The sequence below is a fragment of the Elephas maximus genome, chromosome 3, assembly GCF_024166365.1.
Source record: "Elephas maximus indicus isolate mEleMax1 chromosome 3, mEleMax1 primary haplotype, whole genome shotgun sequence".
Taxonomy (NCBI): Eukaryota; Metazoa; Chordata; class Mammalia; order Proboscidea; family Elephantidae; genus Elephas; species Elephas maximus.
The window spans coordinates 188,957,889-188,976,040 of NC_064821.1; the positions used below are offsets into that span (position 1 = coordinate 188,957,889).

Consider the following 18,152-nt stretch of genomic DNA (forward strand, 5'->3'; position numbering starts at 1 on the left):
TTATTGGAAAATGATTAACACGTTCAACGTCTACATTCTTGCACTGAAGCTTTGCCTGATCTCTCTTTGGCATCTGTTATCTAATTTAGGCAGTGATCTCTATCCTATAAAGAGTTTGTCCCGTTTCTCCTTCTTCAATAAAGCACATGTTTCGTGGTTGAGCCTTTACATTGCTTTTGTTTTCATTTTGCATTTTTACACTCTTCCTTCAACTACATCAGATGAATGTCCATCAGATGAATTAAAGTCGTAGATTCAGGCTTTCCCATCACTCAATTCAGTCTTGCTTGAGATATGTCTTTTGGATTGGGCATATCAAAAAACCATTTTAGTGGTTTTGAACCCGTTTCAACAACATTGTAGCTTGCGAGACCCTAAAAAGTTACTTCAACTACCTCAGGTATCATTTCCTCCTCTGTAAAATGGGGAAAAGAATGTCTTCAGCTCAATATACAGGGAGAGATTAATTAACTGATTCACAAATGTTTTCTGTTTGCCTATTATGTGCTAGGCAATATTCTACATGCTGGAGATACAGGTACTGGTGACCAAACAGAGTCCTTGTCCTTAAGCAGGAGAAATGAGAGCACTGCAGAAGGGCAGGGAGGAGAGCTGAGAGTGATACACATGAGGTGTACTTGAGAGAAGATTGTTTAGAAAGGTTCTTCCACGGTGACATTTTGGGCAGAGACATGAATGAACAGAAGTGTGAGCCATGGGTATATCTAGGATAGATTGTTCCAATAAGAGGAAATAGCAAGGCCCAAGGCAGAGAAATATAGCAGCAAAAAAACAGCAATGAAGATGAAAGTGTCAGCAAATGAGGTTAGAGACGTTGGGTCTGTAGGACATAGAAATAATTTTGGTATTCATCCAAGGTTTGACAGCTATATTATACTGATGGTCACATGCCTAAGTTTTTATAATAATATTCTACTATCATATGTACTTTTTTGTTTGTATAGCGTTTTGACTAATAATACGTTTGTGCAAAGGTATTACCAAAAGAGATGAAAAGAACTGAAGAATAAGTTAAAACTCTAAAAAAATAAAATCTTATTCTGAGGGGTGATCAAATGGAAAGTGAATCTAGTTGTTTTCTTATCTTAAAGGGAAATCAAATCTATTGACTCTCATCATATTATAGCCAGCAATTCTGTATAGGGAATTTTGTACTTGTTGTGATCCAAGCTCTAAAAAGAATGTTGAAGCATAGTCTTTATACAAGGTGCATAGAATAACTCCAAGTGATTGTCATTAATAGTAAACTCTTGAAAAGAACTCTAGTCTAATATTATTGACAGAAAGCTGATAAGCTAGAGCTTACATGGTTAATACTTCTAAATTGGGCACTCATATAAGTACACCCAAAATCAAGAAAGAGAATATTAACAACTCTTCCAAAGACCCTGCATTTTCTTCACCACTATAGGTAACCACTATCCTGACTCTTAATGTAATCACTTTGTTGCTTTTTTTTTTAATATATTCTCTTTACACCCATATATCCAAATAGAAAGTGTTGAGTCTATTCCAATTCTCAGTGACTCTACGGCACAGAGTAAATCTGTCCCATAGAGTTTCCAAGAAGCACCTGGTACATTCAAACTGATGACCTTTATGTTAGGAGATGTAGCACTTAACCACGAAGTTTGTGTTGAAAAACAGGTGAAGTTGTGCACGAAAGATTAGTAAGTAAACTCAATGTAGCCTGTGTGTACCTAGCGTGATGGTTTATCTGACCCTGATTCATGCCCCTGCTTTTCTTGCTCTGCTGTACTAAGCTTCTCATGTACTCCTGATATAGGATGAAGGGGCAGCTCTGTCAAGGCACAAGTGCAGTGGAGCTTGGAGGCAGCAATTCCCAGACTGGCTTTTATAAATACATAAAGCTACAACAATGCAGCCTAGGCACTGCATCTAGTCCTCTGATCTAAGGAGTCCTCCTGTGAATATGAATTTTTCCAACAGCACTGATGGTGACTGTAGGGTAATGATATTCATCTATACACAAACCTTCCCTAATGGAATCAGCTTTGCTCTTCCCTGAAGCATGCTGGGGATGAATTTGGGATGGACTTGGGCTAAGGTACAAGGTCAGGAGGGGCATGACTGGGCCAGCAGCCAAGGCTGAAGAATACCTTAGCAACAAGAAGGAAAACATCTGGGCCTTGGCGTGAAGTCCTTGGGAACACTGACCACCCAAGGACGTGGAAGAAAACAATGGGCCTTGGTCCCAGCTGGAATGGTATATAAGATTGGATCTCTTGCTTGGTGGTTGCAGAAAATACTCCAGCCAGCCACCCCTGGAGAAAGCAGCTGATTGCCTATGTCAGTAAGTTTCCCTGAAGGTATGAATCTGGAAAGGGCTATGTCCTCAGTTCTTTGGATTATCTGCCAGGACACATAGCGAGGGTCTTTTCTTGCTGGGGCTGTCCCCGGACAAGTGATATAGTCAGCGGGAATCCGAAGGGCACACCATGCCTTTCCACGTGTGTGGGGAAAAGTAGGCTACGTTGGGAAAAACCCCAGGGTGGGCAGGGATGCATACCCTGGGACCACTAGTCCAGGCTGTTGATGCCTGGCGACCTGTGCATGAGTATGGGGACACCCTGAAAATGCCAAAGGGATCGTTGCAGTTCCTAGAGTCTTTGCTTGTGGAGAAAGAAAAGGAGGCTGTTTGTGTTTTGGTTCTGGGAGTTGCGTGGCCACTGGGAGACCCCAAAGCAAAAACCAAATTGCCCTGCTGAGGCAGCTTGTGTGGGGTGGCTTCTACTGGCAGCATTGAGAGGGGCATCCGATGCAGAGCCTGCCGCTGTGGCCCTAATTAGACAGCTGGAAGCAGAGCTGCAAATGGAGGATTTGCCTGCAGCATATTCCTCCTCCACTGAAATATTAGTGTCCCGTTTGCGGAAGCAAGAGGCATCTTTGGGGGGAATCCCGAGGTGGCCAGCGACCTCTATGTGGGGAGGTCTGGCCCATATGATTTTCTGTAAGAGAATCCTGGGTGACCAGCGAAGCCTGGCCAGCTCAGTCATTAGAGGGTGGGACTGGAGCTAGTTGGAGGGGATAAACAGGTCCCTGGCCTGAGAACACCCTGTAGCACCCAGGGCAAAGAAAGAGTTAAAACAGCAGGGAAAAAAGGAAAAAAAAAAAAAAAAAAAAAAGGAGTAAAAAGCCCTTCAAGATAACTTGTGTTGAGTGACCCTGAAGAGAACTCAGAATTCCCTGATACCTACCCCGGCCAAGTTAACTGAACAGCAACCTAGCTGTAGCTGCAATGGTAAGGGGAAAATAAAAGAGGGCGGCCTACCCCCAGGTTACCAGGAAACTGGGCTGGACCCAGGCTTGTGCTTGGTGTGGTGATGTGGCTCCACAAATGAGTGAGGGCTCTGCCAGCTTTTGCCAGACCTTCTTTCAGAAATGATTAAGGATGATAATTTCTTAATAGAGGATTAAGCCTGATTTCTTTGTCAGCAGCAAGGAGAAAAGGCCTTGTGTTACAATTAAAGTCCAGTGAGGTATGCTTTGGGTCTGAAGGTCACTATCATTGAGACACTTACCTCAGCCTGACTATGGCTAAGTCCCTTGGGGCCCCTACAAACCCTTACTGTATGTCCTGGTGAAGTTGATATATTAATGCACACCTTTGTAAACTTTTGCCTCCAAGTCCTGATGGGAATTGCTGCAGTTAGGGCCATTTTTAGAGGGCACAAGAGAACTGTGACATGGGCAATAGCTAACTGACTGGCCATTCAATCTGGCCACTGAAAACCGTCGGACTGAGGTATAAAACAAGCCCCTACAGAAATGAAACATCTGGACAAAAAAAAAATAAAAAATAACAAAATCCGTTCTGCTCCTGAGAATTTTTGTTCCTTGTGTGGATAGTCATCAGAAAAGCCTCTATGCTGAGAGTGGGAAACAGCCAATGAACAGACCGGCCTTAACGAGCTGACTGCAGAGGCTGAAGCACTGTCTGGTCCAGAGTAAAGAGATGTGCAATCGACCACCTTCTGGATATAACAGAGGAACGTCCATGGCGATTCAAAACACCTTCATGGACTGGGCCTACATGGGTGGGCTGCCACTGTCATCAGAAAATGCAGGATAGCACAGGAAAGCTGACCCATCTACCAGACCCTGGCCAAGGCTAACCCTGTGCAGGGAGAGATTCCGGAGCCAACAGGCCAGGGGGTTCTCGGCAGGTAAATCATAATGGGGCTTTTTATCTTATACGTAGGCTTCCACTGGATCTTGAATGAACTCTACACACTATCATCCCAAGAAATAGGGGGAATTGAAAACTTCAAAGGATAGGTTTAAGTGGCTGATAGGAAGGCACAAGACAACCCCAGCCTCACCATCCATCTCAGAAAAGCAGTCTGGGATATAAATGCAGCAGTTCCCTACAAGGGCATTTCTTATTTGTGCCGTATGTTCTATCAAACTGTCTCTTCTATCAAATGTGTTTCTTTGGTGTAGAATTGTTCCTGACAAAAGATCTGGGATCCCCAAAGGCTCTGACCGGAGCCCATGAGATGAGGCGAAGCCCAAGCCTCCCCCACCGAGGGGTGGGAGTGTCCCTCACCCTTTGACTAGGGGTGTGGCCAAAGTGCACCACAGGTGTAGGAATCCCTCTGCTGGGTCTCAGGGGAACTGAGGCCACACATTGAAATTATCATACATTGGACCCCCACTAACAGCTATTGATGGGTACGCGGCTGCGGCTGTCAGGGCGTGCCAAGTCTAACGAGTGCTACAGATTGGAAGGCTACCTCCAAAGGCCTACAAAGTTAACTAGCCCTGATACAGGAATACATTCTGGGCGGAGATTTTTTGTTGAGGCTGGAGCTGTAGACCTCCGGTGAGTTCCATCTGCAAGTGAGAGCCGTAAAAGCTGTAGTACAAGGTAATCCTAAATGGTCCCCTGTGCAGTTGCACTCCCCAGCTCAGGTCAGGGCCCTTAAGCATTACCGCCTTCCTGGTGGTCACCAAGAAATCATTGTGGGCATGCAGGAGCTACACCCAGTGGGGATTCTGAGACCTGCCTAGAGCCCCTTGAGTAGTCCTCTCTGGCCAATGCACAAGCTGGATTTTCCTGGAAAATGACAGTAGACTACTGGGAATTGAATAAGGTGACTCTCCCTTGTTTGCAGCTATACCCAATATCACACAGCTGTTGGGACAAAAGGGGACTCACTGGGCACTTACCACTTTGTGCTCGACTTGGTTAATTCTTTCTTTAGCATCCCTCTACACTCAGACAGCCAGAACCAGTCTGCCTTCAGTTGGTAGGTGAGACAGTAGACTTTCACAATGCTCCCAAAAGGGTAACTGCATAGTCCCACCATACACTGCCGCATGCTTGCCACTGGTCTAAAGCGGTGGAGTCCCTCTGCTAGGTGGCCATATTCCACTATATTGATGATGTCATGCTGACCTCTGACTCATTTGCTTCTTTATAGGCTGTAGCTTGTGAGGTAGTCACGCACCTTCAGTCGTGGGGATGGACAGTGAATGACGGAAAACCGCAGAGGCCTGGTTTGCTGGTCAAATACTTGGGTGTTACCTGGTTGGGTAAGACGCAAGTGATGCCTGAACCAGTGATAGATAAAGCCCAAGTCTACCCCTGCGCAGAAACTGTGAAGCATCTGCAAGCAATTGCCAGGCTCCTGGAGTACTAGCACCCCTTCATATCCCATGTAGCCCACACCCTATGTCCCCTATATAGGTTACTGAAGAAAGGAAGGAAGAACAAATTTGGGGAGATTTCTAGAAAGTGAGGGTATAAGAAAAGAGACAGAGACTGTGAAAAAAGGAGCAGTGTGGGACTGAGAGACAAAGGAAGAGGAGGCCTTCCAGCAGGTAAAGTTCACTGTAAAACAAAAAAAGGCTTTAGGAGTGTTAATACAAGGTCAGCCGTGCCAGTTGGACATAGCCTGTTACCCCGACAGGTACGGGTAGGGCCTGTGGCATCGGCAAAGCAAGAAGAGACTGCCAATGGGATTTTGGTCTCAGTTGTGGTGAGGAGCAAAAGACAGGCACAGCATGCTGGAGAAAGTCATGAGCAGTGTTTTATACCCTACTGCAAGTGGAAGCAAGTTGTTATAAAGGGTCAAGTTCCCCTTTGCTAGGAGCATCGGAAGAGGACTAAGACCTCTTTTCCCCGCAGGATGGTGGTTTGGAACCCCGACAACAGTGTGCTAGAATCCCGCTAGTTGTTGCCAATAGGTGCTTAAGGAAGCAAAAGGAAAGCCTACGGGCAGGGGCATACCCATTGCCTAAGGAGTGTCTTTGGATATCTGGCTTGCATGGGGGGCCGTAACTGCCCTACACCTGGGTGGAGCACTACACCTGGGGGTGGCTGTACCTAGCTACTAATGTTTACACCACCCTCCCCAGTGTTCCCAGCAATTAGTAAACTCTAACAGCCCAGCACAGATACCACCGCACATCATGGTAGTTTTGCCATTTGTCCCAGTTCTCGCCCCAGGCCACCACTCCACATGTGGAGTGGCATGTAGGGGCACTAGCCAGACTTGCCACAGCTGCGCTTAACAACACCAGGTGGGCTATCATCCTTCTGAATGGGGAGACTCAACAAATACAGAAGGTCATTTTTCAGAGTAGGATGGACACTGACATCCTGACCACCACCCAGTTTGGCACCTGTGCCACAATGAAAACTGAATGTTGCATGTATACCTCTGATGCCTGTAAATTGTGTCTTTGGCTCTGCAGGACTTGCAGCAACACATCCCTTCTATCAAACATGATGCGACTAACCCTGTCTCCAGCTGCCTGCAATCCCTCCTGTCTGCCTGGCGGATAGGCTTCTGAATGATATTGGGACTCGTATTACTATGTCATCTCCTGTGTTGCTGGTTATACTAAGTACGTGGTCTGGTTTTGCAATGTTCCTCTGCTTCCCAAGTCCGAGGGCTATTGCGGAAGAGGGGGCGGTAAGATTGTAAGGACATTGGGAGGGTATACACGGGTGGATTGTAGGGTAATGCTATTCAGCTTATACACCCCCCCTTTAATGGAATCAGCTTTGGTCTTCCCCAAAGCATCCTGGGATTGAATTCGAGATGGACTGGGGCTTCGGTAAAAGGCTGGGAATGGCATGACTGGGCCAACAGCCAAGGCTGAAGAATGCCTTAGCAACAAGAAGGAAAACATCTGGACCCGGATGTGAAGTCCCTGGGAACACTCACTGCCCAAGGACATGAGAGGAAAAACAGTGAGCCGTGGTCTGAGGTGGAATGGTATATAAGCTTGGGTCCATTGTCAGGTGGTTGCAGAAAATACTCCAGCCGTCCGCCACTGGAGAACAGCTGCTTGCCCTTGTCGGTAATTTCCCCTTAATGTATGAATCTGGAAAGGGCTGTGTGTCAGTTCTTCGGATTACCTGCCAAGACGCACAGTGAGGGTCTTTCCTTGCTGGGGCTGTCGGCCAACAAGAGGGTCAGGGAAAAAGAGGAAGGTCCTCAATGCAATGGACTGACACAGTAGCTGCAAAAATGGCCTCAAACATAGCAAGTGTACTAAGCACTTTATACTCACTGACTTAATTAATTCCCATTGTGAAGAAGGTAGCATTATTACTCAATTTTATAGATAAGGAAGGACAGTGAGGCTCGGAAAGTTTCAATAGCTTCCTTAAGAGTCACATGATTAATAAATAGTAGCCATAGGATTCATACTAGGTACAGATTACCCAATAAGCAAAGTATCCTTAGGCTTACTTGTGCTTATTATTCTGTGGTGCATAATTTCATCTGTTCTGTGGTGAAAAACAGGTGAAACTGTGCACCACAGATTAGTAAGTAAACACAGTTAAGCTCACATGTACCTCGCTTAGTGGTTAATCTGCCCTGATTGATACCCATGCCTCTCTTGTTCTAGAAAGGAAGCTCTCTGCTGTACTAAATTTCTCATGTACTCTTGTGTGATATAGCATGAAGGAGCAGCTCTGTCAAGGCACAACTGCAGTGAAGCTTGGAGACAGCAATTCCCACATTGCCTTTTCAAAGTAGATAATGCTACAGCATTATCTGTCAGTTTGTCAGTTTGTCGTACTGTGGGGGCTTGTGTGTTGCTGTGATGCTGGAAGCTATGCCATCGGTATTCAGGTACCAGCAGGGTCACCCATGGAGGACAGTTTTCAGCTGAGCTTCCAGACTAAGACAGACTAGGAAGAAGGACCAGGCAGTCTACTTCTGAAAAGCATTAGCCAGTGAAAACCTTATGAATAGTAGCAGAACATTGATATAGCACTGGAAGATGAGCTCCCCAGGTTGGCAGGCACTCAAATGATGACTAGGGAAGTGCTGCCTCCTCAAAGTAGAGTTGACCTTAATGACATGGATGGATTAAAGCTTTCGGGACCTTCATTTGCTGATGTGGCTGCATACATCCATTAATGATCGGAAGCTGGAATGTAAGAAGTATGAAACTAGGAAATTTGGAAATCATCAAAAATGAAACAGAATGCATAAACATCAATATCCTAGGCATTAGTGAGTTGAAATGGACTAGTATTGGCCATTTCGAATCGGGCAATCATATCGTTTACTATGCTGGTAATGACGACTTGAAGATGATCAGTGTTGCATTCATCATCAAAAAGAACATTTCAAGACTTATCCTGAAGTACAATGCTGTCAGTGATAGGATAATATGCATATGCCTACAAGGAAGAAAAGTTAATATGACTATTATTCAAATTTATGCACCAAACCACTAGGGCCAAAGATGAAGAAATAGAAGATTTTATCCACTGCTGCAGTCTGAAATCGATGGAACATGCAATCAAGATACATTGATAATTGCTAGCGATTGGGATGCGAAAGTTGGAAAAGAAGAAGGTCCAGTAGTTGGAAAATATGGCCTTGGTGATAGAAACAATGCTGGAGATCGAATGATAGAATTTTGCAAGACCAACGACTTCTTCATTGCAAATACCTTCTTCACCAACATAAACGGTGACTATACACATGGGCCTCGCCAGATGGAATACACAGAAAACAAATTGACTACATCTGTGGAAAGAGATGATGGAAAAGCTCAATATCATCAGTCACAACAAGGCCAGGGGCCGACTGTAAAACAGACCATCAATTGCTCCTATGGAAGTTCACGCTGAAACTGAAGAAAATCAGAGCAAGTCCATGACAGCCAAAATATGACCTTGAATATATCCCACCTGAATTCAGACACCAGCTCAGGAACAGATTTGACACATTGAACACTATAGTGACCAAAGACCAGACGAGTTGTAGAATGACATGAAGGACATGATCCATGAAGAAAGCAAGAAGTGACTGAAAAGACAGGAAAGAAAGAAAAGACCAAGAAGGATATCAGAGGAGACTCTGAAACTTGTTCTTGAGCATCGGTCAGCTAAAGGAAAAGGAAGAATTGATGAAGTAAAAGGACTGAACAGAAGATTTCAAAGGGCCTCTCGAGAAGACAAAATAAAGTATTATAATGACATGTGCAAAGAGCTGGAGATGGAAAACCAAAAGGGAAGAACACGCTCAGTGTTTCTCAAGCTAAAAGAACTGAAGAAAAAAATCAAGCCTCGAGTTGCAATAGTGAAGGATTCCATGGGGAAAATATTAAACGACGCAGGGAGCATCAAAAGAAGATGGAAGGAATACACAGTCAGTTTACCAAAAAGAATTAGTAGATATTCAACCATTTCAAGAGGTGGCATATGATCGGAAACCGATGGTACTGAAGGAAGAAGTCCAAGCTGCTCTGAAGGCACTGGCAGAAAAGAAGGCTCCAGGAATTGATGGAATATCAATTGAGATGTTTCAGCAAACAGATGCAGTGCTAGAGGTGCTCGCTCATCTACGCCAAGAAATATGGAAGTCAGCTTCCTGGCTAACTGACTGGAAGAGTTCCATATTTATGCCGATTCCCAAGAAAGGTGATCCAACCAAATGTGGAAATTATAGAACAATATCATTAACAGCACACGCAAGCAAAATTTTGCTGAAGATCATTCAGACGAGGCTGCAGCAGGATATCGACAGGGAACTGCCAGAAATTCAGGCTGGTTTCAGAAGAGGACGTGGAAACAGGGATATCATTGCTGATGTCAGGTGGATCCTGGCTGAAAGCAGAGAATACCAGAAGGATGTTGACCTGTGTTTTATTGACTATTCAAAGGCATTTCTCTTTGTGGATCATAACAAATTATGGAGAACTTTGTGAAGAATGGGAATTCCAGAGCACTTAATTGTACCCATGAGGAACCTTTGCGTAGATGAAGAGGCAGTTGTTCGGACAGAAAAAGGGCATACTGATTAGTTTAAACTCAGGAAAGGTGTGGGTCAGAGTTGCATTCTTTCACCATACCTATTTAATCTGTATGCTGAACAAATAATCCGAGAAGCTGGACTATATGAAGAAGAACGGGGCATCAGGTTTGGAGGAAGACTCATTAACAACCTGTGTTATGCAGATGACACGACTTTGCTTGCTGAAGGTGAAGAGGACTTGAAGCACTTATTAATGAAGATCAAAGACCACAGCCTCCAATATGGATCGCACCTCAACATAAAGAAAACAAAAATCCACACAACTGGACCAATGAGCAACATCATGATAAACAGAGAAAGGATTGAAGTTGTCAGGGATTTCATTTTACTTGCAGCAGTCAAGAAATCAGAAGACAGATTGGTTTGGGCAAATCTGCTGCAAAGGAGCTCTTGAAAGTGTTGAAGAGCAAAGATGTCATCCTGAAGACTAAGGTGCGCCTCACCCAAGCCATGGTATTTTCAATCACATCATATGCATGTGAAAGCTGGACAATGAATGAGGAAGACCGAAGAAGAGTTGACGAATTTGAATTGTGGTGCTGGAGAAGAATATTGAATATACCATGGACTGCCAAAAGAAGGAACAAATCTGTCTTGGAAGAAGTGCAACCAGAATGCTCCTTAGAGGCAAGGATGGCGAGACTGCGTCTTACATACTTTGGACATGTTGTCAGGAGGGATCAGTCCCTGGAGAAGCACGTCAGGCTTGGCAGAGTACTGGGTCAGTGGAAAAGAGGAAGACCCTCAACGAGGTGTATTGACACAGTGGCTTTAACAGTGAGCTTAAGCATAAAAACAATTGTAAGGATGGCGCAGGACCGGGCAGTGTTTCGTTCTGTTGTGCATGGGTCACTTTGAGTCGGAACCAATTCAATGGCACCTAACAACAACAACAGCAATACAGCCCAGACACTGCATTGAGTCCTTTCAACTAAGGGGTCCTCCTGTGAACCTGAACATTTCCAACAGTACTCATGGTGACCATTTAACAGGCTAACACTCTGGTTTCCCAGTAGGTGGGAGAAGTCAACTCTTTTGGGTGGATGTTAATTGTTATGTCAGATAATGTGTCCTAGTAATATTATTTGTTGAAGTGTAAAGCAGATTCCTCCTTTCCCAAGTCATTGCTCAGAGATACAAGATGGTGATTTGGAATATAGCTTTTCCTTTACTCATAGGATCATGGAAGCATTTGTGGTCAACTTGGAGTATTGTGTTTAATACGTCCTGGGAAACATTAGGCCAATATCATTTTAAAATCTATATATCATCCTCAGCAAACAACAATTGGTTAGGATGTAATTTTTGTTGAATCTTCTAAAATATTTTTTTAATAATATTATGGTAGAGGGAATAAAGAGTTCTTGGTCCTCATGACAATGCAATAGGTAAAATAGGAAAAACATTACTATAATTTGTAAATTATTTTATTTATTTGTCACTTTATATTATTTTGGCATATATCTGCCATGAGAACATATGATCCCTGAGGACAGGAATCTTTCTTTTCTTTTCCTCCATTGCCAAGTCCAGTATCTGAACAAGTGCCTGACGAATAGTAAACCCCAAAAATGATGTGTTGAGTAGGCGGCATGATTCAGATCTTGTATTTTCAATTTCTGTCGTCTAAGGGTAATAAATTGTACTTTTAGTAGCACAGTAGCTGCCAAAGTCCACTCTCAATCTCTCATTGTTAACAGTTGTAAAACCAAATCACATGGTTTGAATATCCAAATAACTTCCTGTAATTTTCAGATTTATCCTACATAGTTCAGGGTTTCTCTTTTCTCTTTCCATAAGAGATGCTCACTTGTTTTTCTTTCACAGCACTGGCTGTAATATGGCATGCCACAGTCATTAAGGTTCCATATATCTCATATAAGCAGGCCTGGTGGTGAAGTGATTAGGTGCTGGGCTGCTAATCAAAAGGTGGGTAGTTCTAACCCACCAGCCCCTCTGTAGGAGAAAGGGCAGTCTGCAGCCATAAAGATTGCAGACTTGGAAAACTCAAGGACAGTTCTAATATGTCCTATGGTGCTGCTATGAGTGAGAATCTAACCTCAAGCGTAGATCTACTCTGTCCTATGGTGCCCATATGAGTTGGAATGAAATTGACGGCAGTGAATATCTCCTATACGTTCTGAGACCTGTGTAGTAGTGGTGGTAGAGTCAAAATAGATTGTGTCAGTGTCCAATTTTACTAGATATTCCATGGTCCTGGACTCTGATCTATTCTTCCCATTCCTACTTATTCTGCCTTTGTTGATCTTTGTCAGTTCTCAGCTGGATTTTGATGTTAGCCCAATAAACTCCTTCTGCCTCCAGCCCCACCTTCTCGTTTGTACACACTATGATTAAAGTAAGCTCTCATAATCACAGATTTCACTCTCCCTGATTAAAATCTTTCTCTGGCTTTGTGTCTCCTACAAAATAAAGGCCAAATATCTTAGCATGACATGTAAGGTCCTTTATGGTCTGATTGATGCCTACCTGTCTAGCTTCCTCCCCTGAATTTTGTCCCTTTCAGGCCAGGGTCCAGCACACTGAACTTACAGCGCTGAGCACATCAAAATATTTCATGTCTTTGTGCTGATGGTGCTCAGTGCCCAGGGGGATTTTGAGGAGGACTGCTATTTATCAGATCCAGAATCCATCTTTGTTTTTATAAACATTGGTATTGTGGGCTACCATGGGGATGAGTGATGACTGAAATGACATATCTATTCTGCGGGTCTTCAGGCCCATGAGCTGAAGATTGTAAGGAGGAAGATAGCAAATATGTTACTTTCCTTTATTGGAAAGTGCCAGTTCTGTTCACTTGAGGGGGCAGGGTCAGGGCTTAGGTATGAAAGAGGAGAGAGAGGGGGCCGTTTGTCTTGCTGTTGCTATTAGGAATATTTCCTGGGACTAAGAGAACAACAACAGCAACAACACCAGAAGGACTGATGAAAGAAGCTTCTCATATGTGCTCATTTTCAGTTAAACATCAGAAGCCTAGATGACTAACTTAAGTACCCTGAGAGAAAAGGCTCATATGCATTCAATACCCTCTTCACTCTCAATGACTAAAAACCTTCCATTCCCTCAACCATAACCACAACTAACACTACAACCACAGGAGTCTATATGGTATCAGGCTGGACAAAAACCAGTTCTCTCTGAGTCTATCCATGGAAATCTGGTGGTCAGACACACTTTAACAATGGTTCTCACATCTGCCCTACCAGACCACTCAGCATATAGGTGCAAGGAGGAAGAAAAGGCAGGAAAGGGGTTAGAAATTGTGTCATGTGAAGCCCTGGGCATGCCTGACTAGGAAAGAAGAGACTTGGGTCTTCTTTAAGTTTCTCCTGTCCTCAGAGAGCCCAATTATTTTTATCTTGGATCAACTTGATTGATGGAAACAAAAAGAATTTCCATAAGATTTACATCAAGGAGAGGGGAGGAGATGTTTATGTAGGAGTAAATCTAATCCTGCTACTTATACTTCTGATTGCTACAGGTGGATGCATGTTTTTGGGAAGGCTAACATAGTGGAAAGACTAGATATCTGGGAAATCATGGGCCCTTGGCATAGGTGGTCTCCTCTTTGGAAATTATAACTCACCACATTCCATTTTTCAGGACACGGTCTCTTCCATGAAATTGTTTGTCTGCCGGTTGTCAGTCATATTTGAACACAAAACAACACTCACTGTGCTTCACTCTCTTGATGCCACCATGTTGTGCCAGTCTTCCTGTGCATATTCAACTATAGGACAGAGTAGAACTGCCCTATAGGATTCCCAGGGAGTGGCAGTGGATTTGAACTGCTGACCTTTTGACTGGTAGCTGAGCTCTTGAACACTGCACCACCAGGGATCCAGTGTCGGCATAAGACAGGTAAAAGTAGCATGAAGAAGATGTATCAGAGGTATAGTGAACAAATGCACTGAGCAGAAGGAAAAAAAAAATGGCCTGTGAGAAAAATTACAAGGATCTTGATATTACAACAGTATAGTGTTCAAGGCATGGAGTAACAAAGAATGAAGCTAGAGGGGAAGGAAGGGCTGTATAATGGACCTGACACTTTAAGCATGCAAGTGACATAGATTTGACTTTTAATGGGTCACTCTGACTGCAATGCGGAAGCTGGTTTTGAATAAAATAAGACTGGGAAAGAGAGAGAAGTTAGGAAGCTATGGTAATAATCTGGGCAAGAGACGAGGATGGCCTGAACTAGGGCCGGGCTAGTTAGCATAGAAAGGATGAAATGAATTTCGGAAATGTTTGTGATGCCAAACTGGCAGACTAGATATTTGACTGGAGAAGTGGAGCATAGTAGGGGAAAAAAGAGTCAAAATAAGTGAAGTTATTGAGTTTTTGGAGGTGTACATGGTAGAGCATACTGGAGGTGTTTCTCATTTATAGGAAAGAAAATCAGTTGATAGTTGGAGGACATAGGGATAGAGATTTCAGCAGGCAAAGGTATTCTTATATCTGAAGTGGATTCTGGAATGCAAATGGAGATGTAGGAGGTAATGACAGACTTGTGGCTGTTAAATTTAAAGAGTGGCTGAGATCTTAACCAGAGAATGCATAAAGTGGTAAGAGTCGTGGGCCAGGGAACCATTTCACATTTGGAGAAAGAAGTTCAAACCTTGGGGAACAAAGAGCAGGCACAGGTTTAGGAAAATCAGGAAAATAGATGTCACGAAAAACAACAAGTAGAGAGTTTAAAGAAAGAGGGATTGGTTGACATTGTGAAATATACAGTAGAACTTAGAAGGATTATTTTTAGTAGACTTGTGGGACTGAAGTCAGATTGCTACGTCTTGTTTTCAAAGTTCAGTATTGATCTCCTTAAGACACCTATGCTATGACTAGCTTGAGCAAAGTTGACATTTTGGCAATAATAAGTCTTTTAGTCCTTAAGCATGTTATAGTCCCATGAAACTTTAGTCTTATGTTTAGATATAAATTTTTATTAAGGTGTAATTTCAAATTTCTCTATTTCTTTTACGCAGCCTTTCTCCACCTGGTCCCAGTCCCTAGCATACTGTGTTTAGTTTTCTGTCCCTAGAGTTTTGCATCTTCCACAATGTTGTATAAATGGAACTCTACATTATATAGTGTTTTGGAACTGGCTTCTTTCACTTAGTGTGATTTGCAGTTTAGGTCTACATTCCAATTTACAGGGGAAAATAGAAGAACAAATTAAGTAACACCAAATTAACCAATGAAACAAATCCAGAAGGTGGGATATTAGGGAGAAAACTGGTCTGATCTTACCAACAACCAAATATCAGGAAAATAAAGAGGATGGTATTGGACACTGTTCTAGATTTAAAGAGAGATATGAGATAGAAAAAGTATTGTAGGTAATTGATTTTGAGAAAAATGAAGAAATTTGAAGTCATTCCACTGTTAAATAGTATTAAGTATGTATTATTAATTTTGTTAGGTGTCATGAAGTCCATGAGTGGTACAAAAAGTTTGTGTGGCACTACTGACCTGAAAGGTTTGTGGTTCAAACACAGGAAGAGGCATCTTGGAAGACAGGCCTTGCAATCTACCTGTTAAAGGAAGAACTCTACTGTGCACACATGGGTCACCATCACTTGGAATGGACTCGACTGGCAAGTAAGAAGAACAAGTTTATTGGAGAGCTGCCAGCAACCTTTGTGTAACTAGTACATGATTTGCAAAGATTTAATTTCTACAAATGCTTCAGGCGCTCACATTTTTGATAGGAATGAACAATCTTCCCTTTGATTCTTTGCTTTGTATAACCAGAGATAATCATTTTTGTCTCTAGGGTTGTAAATGTTCATTAGTAATTCTTTTCTTAAGGAAATCAACCCCCCACCCCCTGAATTCCACCATACTTTATTTATAAACCCAATGACTTATCAGATGACTTTGGAATCCAATATTAATGCCTGAATTAGGAACCCCAAAGGAGGCAAGGCAAGCAAGTCTAAAGCTGATAAATCTGTTTTATGTCTCATATTCCTGAATTATTTCCTATATCCAGAGCACATGCCGCTTCTAATTCCTAGAATTTTTATATGAAATAGCATGTTGTATGAGTCCCTCACATGTTCCAAAGACATCCCTGTTCCTTCTGGCACCTCTGAAAACAGTCACTTTCCTAATTGTAAAGAAGTTTAGTAGCCCGTTGAAATTAGTTCTGTGTCTGGTAGTGCTATGGAGAAACAGCTGCCCCATGCTGTCCTTTCCTGGATATCATGAGAGAAAAAAGAGCTCTGTGTTTTCATTTTCAATTTGCCAGGCTAAGTTACGCTTGTTCTTAAGGAATTCCTCTCATATACAGTCAAAAGAAAATATTTTATTTTTCTAGTCCACTAACATACTCCAGTTGAGAACTACAGTAATCGTTGTATTGAAGGTCTTTCAGAGAAAGGCATAGGCATTGAATGCCCCTACAGGAAATCTGGGAGGTGTATTCTCACTGGAAAGAATGTATACATATTGAGGATGCTTTTAATTGTGTGCCTTCTAAACTGCTTTAAAACCTGTCAATGCCTCACAGTTTATCTGAAGATGTATCTGAACATTTGTGTGACTGCTGGTTAATTATTATGGATAATTATTTTTATACCTTGGCAATAATCCTTTAGAAGTCAGTATGTAATGTGTATTATGCTAAGTATCTAGGTACATATTCTCATTTAGTTTTTTATACCAATCTTTTGAGGTGATATTATTACCATTTGTTACTTAGTGCTGATGAAAATAGGCTTTAGGGAGGTTAACAAATTCATGGCGTGTAACACTGAACACTACTTAAACATTGAATAGCAGAGAGGAAAACACCTGGATTGAATTATGTTGGGGACATAAGAGCCAAGAATTTTGGAAGTATGAATGCAAAAGCTTCTAAGTGGATGCAACCCAGATTTTGAACTGTTGTTTTAAGAAAATGGGAGAAAAAGAATTTGGGTTTCTGACAGACCAGAACAAGTTAATGGTCATAAGGGCCATAGATACAGGTCAGTATGTAAATCTGCCCTACATGGAGGCATGTGGAAAAGCCCAGCGTGTGACTCTAATGGCCTAGATATCTGAAAGATGATACTGGTCTTGTTAAAGCCTATTAGTGATCAAGAATGAAGCCTAATAACTAAAGGCCGTCGAAGAGGGTGAAATGTATTAAAAATAAAAATTTTTGGTGAGGAGTAAACGTGTTCAGATCGGACTTGGTAAAGTACAGTTTTTGCATCCCAGGTAAAAAACTGGATGCTGGGGAGGAGGATGAACAGGGAGGCAAATTTTATATACAAGGAACCTGGGGTTTGGGCATTTGTGGGAAGACAATCACTCTACAAACTTGCAGTAGGAGAACTCCCATATTCCTCACATGCCACGTGACACTGGCTCCATCTTCTAAGACAAAGTCTCAGGTGAATCACTGGGCAGTTGCCCAGGTGAGGAGGATGGTGGACGAGGAAGTTTTGTGATAATCAGCATGAGTGTGGTAAGTCATTTTTGGAATTGCATGCAGATGGCATTTTGGTTGAGAAATCACTGCATCGTTCTGCTTCCCCTTGCAAATGGTTTGTTAGCCCTTATAAAAGGACACTCTACCATCCTGCTGCCATCCTACTGACACTCATTTGGGCACCGGCTTTGAGACCGTGGTGAGTGCAATACTTGCAGGGCATTTTTGGGCAATTGGGTAGTTTAAGGATTTTAACTGATGGTAGAAAGGGCTTTTGTTTTAGAAAATAATGCTTAAGATTTGTGGAAATCTAGACGATGAATTTTGTGGAGGGCAGGTGTAATTATGTGATATTTTAGCTTCTCTTTGGT

At 42.7% G+C, this 18,152-nt stretch overlaps 1 long non-coding RNA gene across 1 annotated transcript; it reads left to right on the forward strand.

The window, feature by feature from the left end:
* Positions 1 to 2,360: 2,360 nt before the first annotated feature.
* LOC126073659 (uncharacterized) lies at positions 2,361 to 16,992 on the forward strand. The gene is made up of 3 exons (XR_007516822.1): positions 2,361 to 4,208; positions 5,469 to 6,897; positions 15,781 to 16,992. It is a non-coding gene; the product is annotated as an uncharacterized LOC126073659 (long non-coding RNA).
* The last annotated feature ends 1,160 nt before the right edge of the window (positions 16,993 to 18,152 follow it).